Here is a 13,187-nt window from a genome sequence, read left to right as displayed (position 1 = left end):
CTTCACTTGATCTTAGCCAAAAGGCCGAGAAGCGATTTGACTTCTCTCTTGACCTCCCTTCCCATGTTTACAATTGTGTACTGGACATCTCTGTTTTCCATTTTCAGACTGTCAACTGTGACGTGGCTAAAGGTGAACATATCATCCCTCTCCCCAGTCTTTAAGATCTGTTGTCCCTAATGCTGTGCCATCACTTTCCCAAACATTCACCTCAGGAAACTTAGACAACTTTCAACAGTGACTCCATCTCTTTCTCAGTAATGCCTAGAACAGATCCCGACCCATCCTAGCAATGCAGTACATATTCTCTTTAATGATTCTGAGACTCCTTCCTCTTTCTAATTCTGTATCCCTTTCTTTTCTTCTCTCTCTCTCTCTCTCTCTCTCTCTCTCTCTCTCTCTCTCTCTCTCTCTTTCTTCTTAGCTCCCTTTTACCTTCCCCAATCCATTGTCTTCCTTCAGTTTCCCATATGACTGGTTCTCTTGGCCACCCATCTGAAGCAGCAGTGGGAGAGCAGCAACACCCAAGAGTTAAATTATAACTGATCCCATGATGGTGTTTCACACATTCCATATTAACAGCAAAATGTTTCTAGTCAGCAAGAACAGGGAGACCTGACTGCGATGTTCCTAATGCTGTTAACATAACTGAGAAAGAATGTGTGGCTCAGATGGGGCACTGGTATGCAGGAAAACACATCCAAGGTTAATGCCAGCAGCCAAGTTTGTTCAGGATGCCTCCCTATCATGAATATTTTGTTGCATTTAACTACTCTAGAACCAAGCCTAACCAACCTCTCAATTTCTGGCAGTTCCACACTGTTCTGTCAATTATTTGGGCTCACAAGACTGGCTTACTCTAGTTCCCCTCTTCTCTAGCCTTTTTAAATGCCCTTGGTCTCTTTAAAAAACAAAAGACACACAAACAAACAGAAACCTCTTCCTTCCTCCTACCCAACCATTATTTATCAGGAGCTCATTAAAATGCACCCAGATTAGTCCTTTAATTAGATCCCTTTGCTTCTTCCTGCCCCTCTTCAGAGTCCTGCTGGAGGCCAACCTGGTGCGCCTTTCATTATGTAATGACTTAAGACCCAGCCTCTGACAAACACTACTGTGGGGTTCAGGCAGGTGGAGTTTCCTACTTGCCCCTGAAAAGATTATACTCACACTGACCACCCCCACCACCAAGGTACTCACGTCAGAGCTATACTTCAAAATCATTTTTCCTCCTTAAATCCTGGCTGATAGCCCGCTTTACACTGACTCTCTCCCTGGCTTTCTTTAGGCTCAAGGATACTGAGGAGAGATGCATTTACCACCGAATGAGGCTCACACTTGTAGATTCTTCTGCAACCCCCTTGCAAACTGAAGATGTAATTTTTTTTTAACAATCTTGCATGTTTTTTCCCTTTTTTCTTCTTTTTAAAAATTTTGTTCTAATTAGTTTTATAGGACAGCAGAATGCATTTTGACACTTTGTACAGAAATAGGGCACAACTTCTCCGTCCTCTGGCTGTACATGATACAGAGTCACACCAGTCATGCAATCATACATGTATATAGGGTAATAATGTCCATCTCATTCCACCACCCTTCTTACCCCCACATTCCTCCTCCCCTCCCTCATTCCCCTCTGCCCAAACAAAAGTTCCTCTGTTCTTTCCTAGCCCCTCCCCATTATCGATCAGTATTGGCTTATCAGAGAAAACATTTAGCCTTTAGTTTTTTAGGATTGGCTTATTTCACTTAGCATGATATTCTCAAACTGCATCCATTTACCTACAAATGCCACAATTTCATTCTTCTTTAAGGCTGAGTAATATTCCATTGTGTATATGCACCTAATTTTCTTTATCCATTCATCTGTTGAAGGGCATCTAGGTTGGTTCCATAGTTTAGCTATTGTGAATTGAACTGCTATAAACATTGAAATGGCTGCTTCACTGTAGTATGCTGATTTTAAGTCCTTCGGGTATAAACCAAGGAGTGGAATATCTGGGTTAAATGGTAGTTCCATTCCAAGTTTTCTGAGTAATCTCCATACTGATTTTCAGACTTGTTGTACCAATTTTCAATCCCACCAGCAAGTTATGTGTGTACCTTTTCCCCCATGTCCTCACCAACACTTATTGTTGCTTGCATTCTTGATAATGGCCATTCTGATTGGAGTGAGATGAAATCTTAGAGTAGTTTTGTTTGCATTTCTCTAATTTGCATTCTTTTTTCTTAAAGAAGGTTCTCCAAATTATAAAACCCTCAAGTCCCTTACAAGCAAGATTTATCTTCAAATGTAGGCATTTAGTTATATTTTTTTCTTGAAAGTATTTTCTAATTGACTAATTATAACACTCTTCCTTTCTTAACTATGAGCTCTCTGCTATATTGTGCTGCTGTATTATGCTGTATAGTATATAGTTTGGTTATGGTGGTGTCCACAACATCTCTGCCCAAAATCACTTCTGCCATAACCTAGATGCATGGCCTTTGGGCAAGTTTTATGTTTTAACTTTGCTAAAAATTCATCTCATTTATGTTAAATGGGAATGATTATGGTGAAAACCACATTATGACTTTTTGGCAACCCAAGGCATCTTTGCCTTCATGGGTCCTTTTCTCCATTAAAAAAAATATATATATATATATATATATATTTATATATATTATATAGACTGTGTTGGTATAAAGACTAATATAATAATATAATTCAGGAAAGATTATAGGATTATAGTTCTGTTTCCTTCTTCTGATTCTAAAGTAAACTGAAACATTTTGTGAGCCCTTTAAATCCTAAACCCTATCCATTGTTCCCAGTGAAGCTAATGGATAAATTGACCCTGATTAAAGTCCACATAGAGAATTTTAGTAAGTAACAAATGAGACAATGTGCATAAACACTTGACATGTATTAGGTGTTCAGTGGGTTTCGGCCATTATGTTTGTTGTTATCATCTCAACAAATTCATGGTGAATAACAGAATATAAAGGCTTATACAGTGATTTGAATAGAACATATTTACACTAAACTATTTATACTAATGGAAGCTGAGAATCAGTGATTTCATTTCCTTAAAGTATAATATTAATTAAAGCATGCCTATGTTTTTAGATTTGGTATCCACTCTGTATTTTCAAGCATTTATCACCTGCTGACTAGGTTCTCAGATGTTTCAAACTTGGACTTCTCGGCAGAGGTTTTTAGATACTATATTCACAGACTCTATTTAAGAGATTCTGACTCAGTGGCTGTCAATGGGGATCTGAAAATAGGCATTTTTCAAAAATATTACTCCCATTGTGATTTTGAAGAGCAGCTATTTGTTGGAAACCACCACATCATGGACAAGCCAGTTCAGGTCATTGAAAACTGAAAAAGTGGCATACAGGGACTTCAGTTAACTTCTTCCCAAATGTTGTTAATAGCCATCCCCACTCATTGCAAATAAAATAGCATTACTTTATGGAAATTCAACTTCAAGACAAGGTCCCTATCTTTCCCTTCCCAACCAGAATGTTTTTTAGTGAAGTCATTCTGGAGTACCAGAAGAGATATAACCCATATTGTAGCATTCAAAGAACTTACAGGATATATACAAGCCCAAATCAGGGGAGCATACATTAAGGACCAAACAAGCACTTTGGACATTAGCATTCATTCAAAAAAGGAACCAACCAATGTAGGTTGCTGGGAGAGGCCTCACAATGAAGTGACAGTGAAGAATGACTTAAATTGAATCATGCAAAAAGTTGAACCATGGGACATATTGTGATAGGAAAAGAGAATGATGGGCTGGGGGTGTGGGGGTCTATGGATAAAACTGGCTTTGCCATTCACTAGCTGGGTGCCTTTGAAAATAAAGATATGGAAAATATAAACAAAAATCTTACTTCCATTGTGACTTTGAAGAGTCTAGACAAAAGAAATCTAACATGAGAATATTAATGATTGGAAAAACATAATTTAAGGTAAAAAAAAAATTTAAGAATAAAAAAGGCCGGGTGAACTGACATATGCCGCAACCCGGCTGGGCACAGAATCACAAGCCGCTCAAGCAGAAACAAAGTTTTATTTTAAAAAGGCCGCCAGTGCCCCGTGTGCGCCCTGCTAGCAAGTTGGTTCACACACGTGTGTGCCTCTACCAGAACCGGGGGCCCGGACCTCCCCCGGAACCCTCCTACTATCCTTCCCCAACCAATGGGAACTCTCCGGGAGTCCCCTAACATGAGTCCCGTAGCAGGTGAGGTGAACAGCAGGAGTCCGATTTCCAGATGAATGTAAATCTTAACGTAATCATATCAGCTCAATGGCTAGCTGGCAGTCACCTAAACCAAAGGTGCCATGTATCATAATACTTTTGCTGTGGCTCCTAGCAGACATATACCTATAGTTCCATGTACTGAGGAAGCTGAAGTATGAGGATCACATGAGCACAGAAGTTTGGGATCAGCCTGGAAACATAGCAAGACCCTGTCTCTTAAAAAAAAAGAAGAAGAAGAAGAAGGAGAAGGAGAAGAAGAAGAAGGAGAAAGAGGAATAAAACACTATGATACGGAATGCTCGGTCCTTACTACCCATCAGGAGGATATATCATCCTGTATTTGTGTGCTCTCAGAAAACAATACAAATGATAGTCCATGAATTGGGAGAATTAACATATTTCTATCAGATAATGATGGATCAGGCATATAAAATATTAATAAGAATAAAAAGAAACTTACTGAACAATAATAAGGGGAATCTGAAGCGCAGAGCAATAAAGTAATTCTCCCAGTGTCATGGAATAAGTGATAGATTTACACCCAAGAAATCGGTTTCTATTGTCAACCCTCCACTTAAGTGGCATGTAGAAAGATATAGCTTTAAATTCATTTACATAAAAATTAAATATTAAAGATAAGCCAATTAGACCATCAATGTTTAATTCAAGAAGCTAAAGAAAGAATGAATTCAAAAAAAGAAGGAAAACTTAAAATAACAATAGAAATACACAGGAACAAAAATTGACACCAAAAGCTGGTATTTTGAAAACCTAATAAAACCTTAAAATATGCGAGGACTGTGGGTGTAGATCAGTGGTAGAGCTCTTGCCTAGCATGCAGGAGGCCCTGCATTCCATCCCCAGCATCTCAAAGGCATGGGGAAGGGGTAAGTCAATGGAGAGAGAAATTCACAGAGAACAAAAATATGAAACAGATGAATGAAGAAGTTGGCATAGCTAGAGAAAAATATTTTTAATATTATAAATGAATAGTATAAAATTTTTTTGCCAACACATTTGGAAATTTAAAGAACTATACTATTTTCTAGAAAAAAACAAAAATTATCAGTTTGTCAAGAAATAAAAAATCAGGGTAGGGGATGTGGCTCAAGCGGTAGCGCGCTTGCCTGACATGCATGCGGCCCGGGTTCGATCCTCAGCACATACAAACAAAGATGTTGTGTCCGCCAAAAACTAAAAAATGAATATTAAAATTCTCTCTCTCTGTCTCTCTAAAAAAAAAAGAAATAAAAAATCAATACAACAATACTCAATAAAGAAATGAAGGTTGGTGAAGAATCTCCCAAATCTTCTTTGTATTTACAAAGATAGAAAGTTTTAGACAATTTTACAGTGTTTAGTAACAAATCATTAAAGAAATAATAATTCAAAGTTTTCAGAGACTTGAACAAAGATAAGGTGAGAGAGGAGCAAAGCCAGGCAGCTTATGTTACAAAGTTTCAAATACCTTGATGCCACAAGGAGATAAGAGCAATACAAGAAAAGAGGATTAATTATGGAAAACTGAATAATACAATTGTAACAAACAGGCCTATCATCTGGGTCCCAGTGGAATCTGTTTGCCACATAGAAGTAGAAAAAGAGCAGAGGAATTTTAATAACTGGGTCTTCCTCTCTGCCTCATTTTCCAACTCATGAAGAATGGAGTCAGGGCTGTGGCTCAGTGGTAGTGCACTTGCCTGCATGTGTGAAGCACTGGGTTTGATTCTTAGTATCAAGTGAAATAAATGAAGGTCTATCAACAACTAAAAAAATAAAAATAAAAATAAAGAATAGAGTCATTTCCCCAAATGCAACTGTAATATTTTAATGGTATTATTCTGTGGCCTGAGAAAATAGTTTTCATGTCCCAGTGTCATCATCATTGAGATGTCACAGTTCTTCTAGATCTTGAGTAGGATGGGACATATTCAACATGGTCATGAGTATGACCTCCTCAGCTTACTATACGGTCAATACCATACAGGTAATCGAATACCACTAGGTTATGAAAAGCCATAAGAATTGTATCAGGAACTCTTGGCTCCAATATCCATCTATAGCAAAACTATAGCTCCTGCTCCTGCTCAACAGGACTGCTCTTGGATTCAGTGATTTGTCCTGAGTTACATTCTTACTATTTTAGTTTTTATAGTCAGCAATTGGCTATAAAGGTACTTGCAGGTGTCAGTTGTTGGCATCTGTCTTTATTTTTAAATTAATGAACATTTTGTGTTCTTTGTGCTATGATGAAAAAGGCCCTTTGTAACAGAGGACTGTGCTTCATAAATTTTAACTCTTTCAACTTCTTAGTCAATACTCTGGTTGGTAAACGTTTAAGACCTCTCTTTATAGAATCTGTGTAATTATATAACTTTGCTGTTTGCACATGGAGGGTGATTTTGAGTGGTCATCACTCAATTAAGGTTAATTCATTACTCACAAAACGTTTTGTATTCAGAAGGGATTGGGTTCAAATCTTGGTTCCAAGAGCAAATGGTCTGGAAATAAGCATACCCAGTTGTTAATAGAAGTTATCCCTGAAGTGGGGCACTGGAGGAGGCTGGGGCACTCCACTTTTAATTTATTCTTCTCTGAATTATTTTCATTTGTCATAATGAGAATGTCTAAATTTTGTAAATTGAAAAGAAAAGCAAGGAAAAGAAGGAAAGATAAAAAGGACCAATTCTGTGATGTGTGTTAACCTTTTTGCCTCTCTATGCAGTCATATCTGCTAGGGATGGGTTCCAGGACCCCCAGCAGATGCTCAAGTCTCTTATATAAAATGGCACAATATTTACATATAACTTATGCATACCCTCCCACGGAAGGTTGCTTATGATGGCCTATTACAATGTAAATGCTGTGTAAATAGTTGTTACACTGAATTGTTTAGGGAATAATGACCAGAAAATGTCTGTATATGTTTATACTGACTCTGTTTTTTCAAACTCGTCTCATCCACTGTGGGTTGAATCCATGCATGCAGAACCTATACATATGAAGAACCAACTGTATCACAATTTATTCCTCCATAATATGGATAATTTTGAAGGATTGTTATGAAGATTAAATTAGATAGTGAATATAAGGTACTTAGTTCTTTGCCGGCTACAAATTTGGTATCCAATAAATGTTAGCTATTATTACTGAGCAGTCTGTTTAATTCAATATCTAGCATGTAGTAAGTGTTCAATAAATGGCAAGTAATCTTTAAAAGATGATAGGTATTCTTGATACCTATATTTCTAAAATGTATTTTGCATATTCTTTTTATTTAAATTTTCTTTGTTTCTTTTTTCTTTTTTGCATTGAGTTTTTGCCTACAGAGATGTTTACATATGTGTTAAATGATCTAAGAATTCAAGTATTCACTGACTATAAGGACAGAATTTTGAAATACTATTCATGACCATTACTATTGAACAGTTTGAAGTAAAATATGATGCACTCACACAGGAGAATAAAATGAACACAATAAGCTAAATATTCTTTTCTGTAAACAGGTCCAAGTAAAGGAAAATTAAGAGGAAAAAAGTAAAGTGTAGAATATTAGGTAGAATATGTCCTCATATGGGGAAACATATTTATGCTTGTACATGCATTTATTTTATACACCTATTTATTTTATATGTACATAGTCACATATGTTTGCATGTTTCTATGTATGTTTATATACTGTTATGGTTTATAGCTGGAATGTCCCTCGATGACTCATATGTTGAAGGCTTGGTCCCCAATGCAGCAATGATAGGGTTTTGGGGAAGTGATTGGATTATGAGCATTCTAAGATCATCAATGAATTAATCTATTGTTGGATTCATAGCCGAATGGACTGTTGGAAGATGCTGGAAAACTGTAGGATGTAGAACCTAGTTGAAGGGAATGAGTTTTATGGTGCTTGCTCTTGGGGATTATATCATGTCCCTGCCACTTTCTTTTTTTGTCTATATCTGTTTCCTGGCTGCTATGAGGTGAACAGCTTTCCTCTACCATGCCCTTTCATCCTGATGTTTCTGCCTCACTGCAGGCTTAAAAGCATTGGATCCAGCTAACCTTGGACTAAAAGTTCTGAAATGATGTGCCAAAATAAATCCTTCCTCTTTTGAGTTGTTTTTTCCTCAGGTATTTGGTCACAGCTATGAAAAGCTGACCAATACACACGACGCGCGCGCGCACACACACACACACACACACACACACACACACACACACAAAACACATACATGCATATTGATATGTGTATATATTTGTAAATACATAGAGTAGCTCTATTCTTTTTTTTAAAGAGAGAGAGAGAGAAAGAGAGAGAGAGAGAGTTTTTAATATTTACTTTTTTCAGTTTTTCAGTGGACATAACATCTTTGTATGTGGTGCTGAGGATCAAACCCAGGCCGCACGCATGCCAGGGAGCGCGATACCGCTTGAACCACATCCCCAGCCCGAGTAGACCTATTCAAAGATAAGCATTGTTGAGAAAATTGTTGGCTTCAGAGAAGGTATTGAGTTATTGGGAGATGGGATGAGGTGAAGGAGACTCAGTTACCCTGGCATACAGTATTGTGGTTTTCATATTTTGTGCACTATACAAATATGACCTATTGAAAAACACTGTAAGAATGAAGACTGTTTAGAATGTTGGAGAGCCCATCTTAAAACAACAGAAAGGAGTGAACATTTGTTAATAACATGAGTACAAGCAGATGGAGAAAGAACTTGTACTGAACAATTCTCCAAATATAGAAATAATATGCTTTTTTTCTTCTTCTTCCTTTCCAAAGGCAGAATAACAGCAAGACAGGAAGCTGGAGAAAGTCAGATAAACATGGTATGCTAAAAAATTTGTTTCCACATTAAATGTTAACTTTTTATGGACTGAGGATTATTGTTTGATCCATTCCTTCCTTTTGCAAAAGTAATGTGAAGTGACTAATTTTATGGTATGTTGTCTTAATCTGTGTTTTGTTGTTGTTGTTGCTAATAAACATTATACTCAAGATTGGATGAAAATTATAAAGAGAAGAGATTATTTTGCTTATATTCTGGTCCAAGGTGGAGGGACTGCATTTGGTGACAGCCTTCTTGGAGAGTCCAAGGTAGTGTACGGCATCACATGACCACAGACAAAAGAAGAATATGAGAGACCTAGCTGTTATGGTTTAGAAGGCGCCTTTTGCCCAAAAGCTGCTATGTTGATGCAGAAATTTCCAGAGATGAAATAATTAGATTATGAGCACTGTAACTTAATGGATTAATCCTAGTTCTAATTGACTGGGTGGAAACATAAGCAGGTGGGGTATGGATGGAGGAATTGTGTCACTGGGATCATGCTTTGGAAAGGTTCATTTCCCCCATGTCCCCTTCCTCTTCTTTCTCTCTGCTTACCAGCTAACATGAGCAAAAACGACATTCCTCCATGACACCCTTCTACCACGATGTTCTGCCTCACCTTTGGCCCAGGGCAATAGGCTCAGCCAACCTTGGACTAAACATATGAAACTTTGAGCCCCAAATAAACATCTCCTCCTCTAAGTTGTTCTTGTTGAATATTTTTGTCACAATGATATGAAACCAACTAACACACTAGCCAAACTGGATTTTACAGCGGACCTCCTTTCAGTATAATCCGAAACACAATAATCCACCAGTTGAATGAATGGATTAATCTATTTGTGAAGGCAGAGCACTAACTCCTCTAACAGAGCTCACCCACTCTCACCTCTCATTGTCTCATAGTGGGGATTCAATTTCAACATGAATTTCAGAGGGGAAAAACTATATTCGATCATAGGGTATATTAATCATACTTTGATTTTTAAAATTAATTTCCAAGAAATTGAGAGTGATGATGTATTCATAACATGAAATACTACTTAGCAAGAAAAAGAAAGTAAGTGTTGAGACTGGGGGTGTAGTTCTGTGGTAGAGTGCGTACTTGGCATGTCTGAGGCCCTGGGTTCAATCCTGAGCATCAAAAAGAAAAAAATAAAAGGAAAAAGAAAGCACTTAGGTACACAACAACTTGGATGAATCACAAAGGCATTATGCTAATTGAAAGAGGCTAGTCTCCAAAGATTACATGCTTTAAGATTCCATTTATATAATATTTTCAAAGAAAAAACTATAGTGAGGAAGAAAAGACAGTGGTTTTCAGAGACTAGGAGTGGGCTATTAGAAAGGGAGAACAAGGAAGTTTTTGAAAGGTGATAGAATTGTTCTGTATCCTTTTCATGGTGGTAGTTACATGAACTTTTCATGTATTAAAATTAATAGAACTGTACATCAAAAAAATCAAATCTAGCCAGGTGTGATTGTACACATCTATAATCTATGGGGGAGGCTGAGGCAGGAGAATCACAAGTTTAAGACCAGCCTGGGTGATTTAGTAAGACTCTGTCTCAAAATTTAAAAGTGTGGGGGTGCTGGGCTGGGGATGTGGCTCAAGCGGTAGCAGGCTCGCCTGGCATGCGTGCAGCCCGGGTTCTATCCTCAGCACCACATACAACAAAGATGTTGTGTCCGCCGAAAACTAAAAAATAAATATTAAAATTCTCTCTCTTTCTCTCTCCCTCTCACTTAAAAAAAAATGTGGGGGTGCTGGTGCTGAGGATGTAGTCAGTAGTGAAACGTTCCTGGATTCAATCCCCAGTACTGAAATTCATCTACAATATAATAATTTAAATAAAATATTTTTAAAAGGTAAAAATAGCTACGTGCAGGGGCATATGCCAATAATCTCAGCAACTTGGGGAGGCAAAGGCAGAAGGATCTCAAGTTCAAAACCAACCCTTAAGCAACTGAGTGAGTCTCTGTCCCAAAATTAAAAAAATACAAAGGGCTGGGGATGTTGCTCAGGGGTTAAGCAGCCCTGGGTTCAATCCTTGGTCCAAAAAAAAAAAAAAAAAAAAAAAAGTTAAAAAATAAAACAAAACGGAGTCCACAATGTTACCATTTTAGTTTTTCTTCCAGATCAAGCATCAATCAGGTTTTGCTGCTTTGGCCATAACTCTGCCAATACAATAACAATCCTTCCCATACTTCTTTCAGAAAGAATGAGGAAGTAATTCCAGATCATCTGTACAGGAATACAGTGGCTACATACAGTAAGGGCCCTTTTGTGTAAAAGCATAAACCAACTGTACATTGTAGATTGTCATGACACTCCCAATCATACTCTGTTACAGTTCATTATCACATGCCCTATATGCTGGGATGAGGACATTTCAATGCAAGTGAAGAGCCAGGAATCCTAAGTCAGCATGAGATCTGGGAAGCAATTCCAATGCATACACCTCCCCATGTGGCTTAGCAACTTCTTGTCTCTCCAGGGTAGAGAGGAAAGTCAAGTCAAACAGGCTTTCTGAGGACAAGTTGTAAAATAACAGAGGACACCTTTGTTCCTGGTAATGACACTAAATAAGTAATTGTTGACTTGAAATATTACACATTCCCACTATCCTGCACCTAAGCAGTCGTAAGTTAACTGTCTTATTGGAGATACAGAATGAAGCAAAACACCTACCTATCATTCATTTAATTTTCTCTGCTGGTGTTTTTGAAAAGCCTGCTTATTTTATGCTTTTGTCCTAGACTTTATTCCCAATAACCCTAGGAAAAACCATTTGTCATAAGGAAAGATGGGCTGATGGTTTGAATCATCCATCCATCCATCCTGCAGAAAAGGTTGTACAACGTATTTGCTGGTTGGAAGGGAGAGCTCCAGAGTCAGAAGTCTTCAATTTGAATCCCAGTTCCAAAATACATCAGCTGTGTTATCTTAGGTAAGTAACCAAATATTTCTGGCCCCAGTTCCCTGTCAGTTGTACGCATTAAAAGGAATTCATTGGGGCTGGGGATGTGGCTCAAGCGGTAGCACGCTTGCCTGGCATGTGTGCGGCCCAGGTTTGATCCTCAGCACCACATACCAACAAAGATGTTGTGTCCGCCGAGAACTAAAAAAAAAAATATATATATTAAAAATTCTCTCTATCTATCTATCTCTCCTCACTCTCTCTTTAAAAAAATAAAATAAAATAAAAGGAATTCATTGAACTGGTGATAACATTAAACCCAATAATTATAAAATATAACTCATATTGGGTCTGATGCTTAACACACATTCATAAATGGCAAATATTTTCATATGATAGGACATTAATGTCATTTTCTTATATAGGAACACAAAGAGGTGCAAGGGTCCATGATGGTTGTTTGAGTCCCATTTGGTTTTCAGTTCCTCTACTCTGCCTTGGGTGACCTGAAACATATCTTTGGAAAAATCATCCTGTTTTTCTGCTAGGCTGGAATCCCATTCCCTTCAGTCCTTTGCTGACCTGCCAATCATCTGGTAAACGAATCATCATGGAGATGTTAACGGCTTTGACTTCTTTACTTAAAGACTGGTACTTACAGAAGTGCGTTTTGGGCTGGGGCCCCTGTGTGAGGTGGCCACCTTGCAGTAGGGAATGCTCAGGCAGGTTGTTGAAGCTGCTTGCTTGTGCTCCAGAGTCCTCATGCATAGGGAGGATGCCCACCTTTGTGATCCATTCCTTACCTCTGCATTCCCTCCCAGATCAGAGCAGAACAGAATTCATTAAAGCTTTATAGGTATGGTGCCAATAAAGAACTTCAGGAGCCAGTCTTTGTCTGAAGAAGAATCATTCATTAGTAAAAATCTACTGTATGCTCTGGAAGCCTTTAGGCAACCATTGCTTTCACTGGTGTTTAATATTTATTGCTTCTTCATGATCTTCAAGTTGCTGTCTTGTAATTTTTAGGAAGACTGGGGAAAATTCCTATGAATATTTATTTATTTTTTGCCACATAATATATTTACTATCTGTTTTGAAAGTTTGAGTTTTGTGTTTCTTATATAAATTATGAATAAAAAAATAAAAATCATCACTGCTGCTTTCAGACCAGATATAT

General features: G+C 37.7%; 1 long non-coding RNA gene across 2 annotated transcripts in view; it reads left to right on the top strand.

The window, feature by feature from the left end:
- Positions 1 to 12,897, top strand: part of LOC144365512 (uncharacterized) — a 61,297-nt gene extending 48,400 nt beyond the window's left edge. For both annotated transcript variants that reach the window (XR_013424028.1, XR_013424029.1), the window contains 3 exons: positions 9,041 to 9,087; positions 11,850 to 12,040; positions 12,559 to 12,897. This is a non-coding gene — a long non-coding RNA (uncharacterized LOC144365512). The remainder of the gene's footprint in view (positions 1 to 9,040; positions 9,088 to 11,849; positions 12,041 to 12,558) is intronic.
- The last annotated feature ends 290 nt before the right edge of the window (positions 12,898 to 13,187 follow it).

The sequence above is a fragment of the Ictidomys tridecemlineatus genome, chromosome 7 (assembly GCF_052094955.1).
Source record: "Ictidomys tridecemlineatus isolate mIctTri1 chromosome 7, mIctTri1.hap1, whole genome shotgun sequence".
Lineage (NCBI taxonomy): Eukaryota > Metazoa > Chordata > Mammalia > Rodentia > Sciuridae > Ictidomys > Ictidomys tridecemlineatus.
Note: the sequence above shows the minus strand (reverse complement) of the source record. Positions and strands in the feature narration are given on the sequence as shown.